Raw genomic sequence first — 7,357 nt, forward strand, 5'->3', positions numbered from 1 at the left:
ATTTTCGAATAAGTTAATTTCGCGAACAGGAAAGATTGCACTGTGTTTCCTATTTCATATTTTGTCACTGACTACTGGCCTAGAGACTCCTTTTGGCTACTAATTTGTTTGACCAACGAGGCTGAGCACTTTTGTTCAGAAGTTTATTCCTTCCTTCATTTCAATGTGGATTAAACGGATTCAGAAAGTTTTGTATGCCTTGGCAATAGAAAAAACCCGGATTGTATCATGAAATGGTGATCGCTTCCACTGCGTGCGTCAATCATCCAAAGTTTAGTGTAAATTACCACCTGAGGAGATAATTCAAAACCTCATTAAGGAATCGAAGGAAGAACTGCAAAATACGAATTAATACATAATTCATTGAAAATGAAAAGACAGGTGTGGGTAACTGAATGCAATGCCCTCCAATTGGGTGTAAACACGTTTTCATGAAAGAGGCCTCGATCAGCTCATGCCGGCCTCATCGATCTTTCATCGTTTGACTTTTCCATCAAAGATTCACTGACGTTTTGGCAAGGTGGTTCTCAAAATTCAGAATGTTAGGACAATACTGAAGGCTTCAATCAAGCATTATGAACAAGTCACTGGTGAATACGAGTTGCTTTTTTCTTACAATGAACGTGGGCCAAACGGAAGCAACATTTATGGCAAATATTGTTACGTGTATCCTGAACTCGCTTCTTTCTCCGATAACGTGTGCTGGGAATTTATCATTGTATACGTGATTTGGAAGACACGAGACCTTCATTCGCCATCTTTTTTTCTTCTGGGTTGTCTCGCAGGTGCAGATTTCGTTGTGGGAGTGATCTGTCATCCATCTTTGGTTGCTAGCAAAATAGCCGAACTTCAAGGAGATCCAAGCCTTGTGTGTTCATTGAGAATTTTTCAGTCCTTGAGTGCGTGGATAACAGGCGGCGTATCTTTGCTCCTTTTAGCGCTTGTGTCCATCGATCGCCTTCTTGCTCTCACACTTCATTTAAGATACAATTCCGTTGTCTCGATTTCTCGCATGCGTTTCGCAGTTTTGTTAATATGGGTTGCCACTGCAACTACTGTATCATTGAGGTTTGCAGTTACCAGCTGGCTAATTATCCCGTTACTATCACTGCTCATCACTTTTCTTGTCATTGCGTTCTGCACCTACAAAATATTCCACATCGTTGGAAAACATCGACGACAAATACGAGAGCAAAACATGGCCATGAACGTGGATGCGAATGCGTCGAACAGGCTCAAATGCAGAAAATCAGCGGTGACTGTTCTTTATGTCTATGGTTTGCTCCTAACGTTTTATATTCCATTGTTTGCAACGGTTCTTGCGGACAACATGATTGGGTCTACTCCATCCGTGAAGATTGCTTACGACATTTCCACAACAGCTGTTTTCATCAACTCGCTTTGGAATCCAGTCGTGTATTGCTGGCGAATACGAGAGATACGCCAAGCTGTGAAAAGTGTGCTAAGAAGACCATAGCAACATTAACAAACGGTCGAGCAAAGATCTTCTCAATGTGTAGTGCGAGACAGATTTCACGAAAAGTAGAAACGCTTTCCAAAATGCATGCTGTTTTCTCCCAAAATCTTGTTGGTGATGGTAATTTCTGCACTTCGAATCTCACTGAAAGTCAGAACTAGCTGCAGAGACAATGGGTCTACTTCTGATCTCCAATTGGAACTGTATTTAAAAGAATTGCGTTTCACAAGGAGAAAGTTGCATTCAATATTTGCTTTATATTAATTTAAGACTGTTATAGAAATATGTACCTTGTTGATCTGATATCATATTTGCGCCTTTTCACTTGTCAAAAGAACAATTTCCGTACCATGTTTGTGACCGCATGAATAGCATGTGAGCCTGCTTTTTCACACGCGCAGCACGACAGCTCTTATTTCACCGCGAAAACGGCCTTGTTGCAAGTAAGTTAAAAAGTGTAACTTGCTATAGTTAAACGAGAAAAAAGTGCTATCAAGGCACAACCTATAACCGTAACAGCGGACTTCGCTTCATCACGAGGTAAGAAATATGGTAACCCAGGCCATTTGTGCGAGAAAAGAAAAAAAAATGGTTTCGGTCACCCTACGACCGTAGGTACGTCCACCCCTCCTTATTTGCCAGTGTGACCAGTATCTTGTGAGCATACCACGTGCTCAAGTTTAGAGCTCATCGAGGTCAGCTGTTTTCTTGAGGTTGACGGCTGACTATGTACGTACTGGGCTTCGATTGGATCGCAGGCTCAAGTCAGGGTAATTTACTGTAAGTATAAACTAGACGCTCCATGAGCGTACACTTGTTAAGATCTACAATTCCCGCATAATCATAAACCAGGGTAAAAAAAAACCTTTGAATTAGTAGGCACAGTTCTTAATGTTAATTTGTCGACAAGAAGGGCCAAACTTTTCGAGGAGCTAACGTCTAAATGAAAATTTGCTTAGCGGTATAAATCTAATAGTCTTGACATTTACTGACAGTCACACGTACTTTACTAATTAAACTGTAAAAAAAATTCATCGAAAACGTACAAGCCTTATACATTTTCGTCTACAACAGAAAAATAACCTCACTTTCAAATTTCAAAAAGTAAACGGCTGAATACGACCACCTCTTACAATACTGTCACGGCCGTAGCCAGTATGAGGCAAACAGTCATTTTTTTCGTCATTGTTGAAAATAAAACGTGATTCTAGTGTACTCATCATAAACTCCTAAAATACCTACGAAGAGAATTTAACCACGGACGTTGCCTAAGTCATAACATTTTTCTGGCTACGGCCCTGACGGTTATTTGGGGTTATATATACGTATCAGTACACCTGCATGCAGGCTCAATATTTATCCAAGTTTAGTGAGATAATTGAAAACCTGATTAAGGAATAGAAAGGGGAACTGCAACATCAACTTGCAGTTACTAATACCCCGGTTTTTAACATTTTCATGCTTTTTACATTTGTCACTTCTTTGTTCTACTATATAATTAGTACTTATGTAAATTTTTATCTTCACTTTGCTTGATAATGATTGTTGAACGGTCGAAACGTCGCTTTCTTATCACGATAGTTTTTACTAAAAATGTTTTAAAAAACCTCTACTTATAAGGACGTTGCCTAAGTCATAACGTTTTTCTGGCTTCGGCGCTGACTGTTATTTGGGGTTACATATATGTATCAGTACACCTGCATGCAGGCTCAATATTTGTCCAAGTTTAGTGAGATAATTCAAAACCTGATTAAGGAATAGAAAGGGGAACTGCAACATCAACTTTTTAGATTATTCGATGAAAATTAAAAGACAGGTAAGGGTAATTGAATGCAATCCCTCCAATTGGGTGCAAACACGTTTTCATAAAAGAGGCCTCGATCAGCTCATGCCGGCCTCATCGATCTTTCATCGTTTGACTTTTCCATCAAAGATTCACTGACGTTTTGGCAAGGTGGTTCTCAAAATTCAGAATGTTAGGACAATACTGAAGGCTTCAATCAAGCATTATGAACAAGTCACTGGTGAATACGAGTTGCTTTTTTCTTACAATCAGCGTGGGCCAAACGGAAGCAACATTTATGGCAAATGTTGTTACGTGTATCCTGAACTCGCTTCTTTCTCCGATGACGTGTGCTGGGAATTTTATCATTGTATACGTGATTTGGAAGTCCCGAGACCTTCATTCGCCAGTTACCAGCTGGCTAATTATCCCGTTACTATCCCTGCTCATCACTTTTCTTGTCATTGCGTTCTGCACCTACAAAATATTCCACATCGTTGGAAAACATCGACGACAAATACGAGAGCAAAACATGGCCATGAACGTGAATGCGAATGCGTCGAACGAGCTCAAATGCAGAAAATCAGCGGTGACTGTAGTTTATGTCTATGGTTTGCTCCTAACGTTTTATATTCCATTGTTTGCAACGGTTCTTGCGGACAACTTGATTGGGTATACTCCATCCGTAAAGATTGCTTACGACATTTCCACAACAGCTGTTTTCATCAACTCGCTTTGGAATCCAGTCGTGTACTGCTGGCGAATACGAGAGATACGCCAAGCTGTGAAAAGTGTGCTAGGAAGACCACAGCAACATTAACAAACGGTCAAGCAAAGATCTTCTCAATGTGTAGTGCGAGACAGATTTCACGAAAAGTAGAAACGCTTTCCAAAATTAATTCATGTTGCTTTTTTTCCAAAATCTTGTTGGTGATGGTAATTTCTGCACTTCGAATCTCACTGAAAGTCAGAACTAGCTGAATAGAGAATGGGTGTACCTCTGATCTCCAGTTGGAACTGTATTCAAAAGAATTGCGTTTCACAAGGAGAAAGTTGCATTCAATATTTGCTTTATATTAATTTAAGACTGTTATAGAAATATGTACCTTGTTGATCTGATATCATATTTGCGCCTTTTCACTTGTCAAAAGAACAATTTCCGTACCATGTTTGTGACCGCATGAATAGCATGTGAGCCTGCTTTTTCACACGCGCAGCACGACAGCTCTTATTTCACCGCGAAAACGGCCTTGTTGCAAGTAAGTTAAAAAGTGTAACTTGCTATAGTTAAACGAGAAAAAAGTGCTATTAAGGCACAACCTATAACTGTAATAGCGGACTTTGCTTCATCACGAGGTAAGAAATATTGTAACCCAGGCCATTTGTGCGAGAAAAGGAAAAAAAAATGTTTTGGTCACCCTAGGACGGTACGTACGTCCACCCCTCCTTATTTGCCAGTGTGACCAGTATCACGTGAGCATACCACGTGCTCAAGTTTAGAGCTCATCGAGGTCAGCTGTTTTCTTGAGGTGGACGGCTGACTAGGTACTGGGCTTCGATTGGATCGCAGGCTCAAGTCAGGATAACTTACTGTAAGAATAAACTAGACGCTCCATGAGCGTACACTTGTTAAGATCTACAATTCCCGCATAATCATAAACCGGGGAAAAAAAAACCTGTGAATTAGTAGGCACAGTCCTGAATGTGAATTTGTCGACAAGAAGAGCCAAACTTTTCGAGGAGCTAACGTCTAAATGAAAATTTGCTTAGCGGTATAAATTTAATAGTCTTGACATTTACTGACAGTCACACGTACTTTACTAATTAAACTGTAAAAAAAATTCTTCGAAAACGTACAAGCCTTATACATTTTCGTCTACAACTGAAAATGAACCTCACTTTCAAATTTCAAAAAGTAAACGGCTGAATACGACCACCTCTTACAATACTGTCAGGGCCGTAGCCAGTATGAGACAAACAGTCATTTTTTCGTCATTGTTGAAAATAAAACGTGATTCTAGTGTACTCATCATAAACTCCTAAAATACCTACGAAGAGAATTTAACCACGGACGTTGCCTAAGTCATAACGTTTTTCTGGCTACGGCCCTGACTGTTATTTGGGGTTATATATATTTATCAGTACACCTGCATGCAGGCTCAATATTTATCCAAGTTTAGTGAGATAATTCAAAGCCTGATTAAGGAATAGAATAGGGGAACTGCAAGATCAACTTTTTAGATTATTCGATGAAAATTAAAATACAGGTAAGGGTAATTGAATGCAATCCCTGCAATTGGGTGCAAACACGTTTTCATGAAAGAGGCCTCAATCAGCTCATGCCGGGTTCATCAATCTTTCATCTTTTGACTTTTCCATCAAAGATTCACTGACGCACTCTCTTTGGCTTGCTATCTCGGATTATCAGCCGATAATCACCTTGACGGACAAAATGGCTGCCAGTAGTCATTTTGCCACTGTAAGCGAATTAGATGATTTCGCGTTGAAATGTTTTTTTTTTCTCTTTTTTGAAATAATCACCTGTGTATTTATACTAAAACAATTATTCGCCTCAGGCTCAGTGATTATCGGTAAATATTCACCAATAATCACTTCACCTTCGGCGCATAATTGTTAATTGAAAAGCATGAAAACAGTCATAGAGATTTTGATACCTCTCAACCCATTCACTCCTCAGGTATCCCATGATGCCCCCAGGTGATGAGTAAAATCATTTGGCGTCAGACATAGTAAAATCTGTTAGTCTCACTCCCAGGAGTCAATGGGTTAACCAATGGTTAGCACTAAGTGCACTGCAAGCAAATTGGTCCTGTATGGTATGTGGTCTCCTTCCCTAATTCCTTTATCCATTCTTTGTGTCAAGAAATGTAGACTTTGTTCTTTTGTTCTAAAAACGTCTTGATAAAAATAGTAACATTACAAAGCAAAACTAGAACAGCTCCACCAATACTGAGTCCATTTGCAGCAACACCAAGAACAGTCAACTGTAGGAGAAAAGAGAATGCAATGCCTATTGTGCGTACCAAAGAAACTACAGATGCTTTTTCCAGACTCAGGGCCTTTGTTCCTACTAACTGCCCAGCATAGGTAATTGCTGCGGAAACAATAATGTAACAAGCATCATAAGTTCCACAATCAGGATATTTCATTCCACCAGAGATAAGCACAGGTAAAAATGTTACGGTAGTTGCAACCATTGTTGAATAGAATACCACCACTCTACTTGATACCTCTTGCGACAGTTTGCGGGTTATCACAATGCTACATGCAAAACAAAAAGATCCTGCTACTGCAAGAAGTGAAGGCAACCAGACTTGTTTTAGAGGAAGAGGTTTTACCAAGGGACCCAAATAAGAAGGATGGTCTTCCAATTAGCACCACACCTCCCAAACTCATCAATATCGCAAAAAAATCAAACTTGCTGACTTTTTCCTTGAGGAAAATCCTTCCAAGAAAAGCAACGTATACCGGAGACGTGTAAAATATCACTCTAGCGTCTGCCAGAGCCATGTGTTTAATGGTATAAACACTTACATTCAGTGCAACAGCCCAATAACTCCACGAAGAATTAAAAATCTAATTCTCTTCCAAGGGTGAACGAGTTTATCCCGGAAAAAAATCGTGGGTGGAATCAAAAACACAAACTGCAAAATTAAACGCATCAAGCTGACCTCCAGGCTGGGGATACTGTCAGCGAGTTTAGTCATTAAACCAGTGATGGAAATTAAGAGAGAAGACAGAATGGCGAAACAAATTCCTGTGATAGCAAACCATTTCCTCCTTGTTCGGTCAACAATCGAGGCTGTCGATGGGTCTCCATGTTCATCATCTGGTCTGTAATTATTATCCGTAACTGTATTGAAGCACCTTGCGTTACTGAGAGTTTCTGGTGTCTCCTCGTTGGAGATAGTACCATTTTCTGTGATGATAATTTCTTGAAGTTCAAGCCTCGCGTAGGATTCAGCCAGGCGTTGTTCGCGGCTGTCAGCTTTTCGACGAAGTCTCGATATGACCGAAGGAACAATTTTAGCGGCCATTATGCACTATATTTAGATACGTTTTCTCTCACTGCCTTG

At 40.0% G+C, this 7,357-nt stretch overlaps 2 pseudogenes; one reads left to right on the forward strand and one right to left on the reverse strand.

Annotated features, from left to right (window-relative positions):
* The first annotated feature begins 575 nt into the window (after window positions 1-575).
* On the forward strand, window positions 576-1,477 carry LOC138033064 (melanocyte-stimulating hormone receptor-like; annotated as a pseudogene).
* Window positions 1,478-5,672: 4,195 nt separating this feature from the next.
* On the reverse strand, window positions 5,673-7,318 carry LOC138033072 (solute carrier family 35 member G1-like; annotated as a pseudogene).
* Between the last annotated feature and the right edge of the window lie 39 nt (window positions 7,319-7,357).

The sequence above is a fragment of the Montipora capricornis genome, chromosome 2 (assembly GCF_036669925.1).
Source record: "Montipora capricornis isolate CH-2021 chromosome 2, ASM3666992v2, whole genome shotgun sequence".
In the NCBI taxonomy this organism is placed as follows: Eukaryota; Metazoa; Cnidaria; class Anthozoa; order Scleractinia; family Acroporidae; genus Montipora; species Montipora capricornis.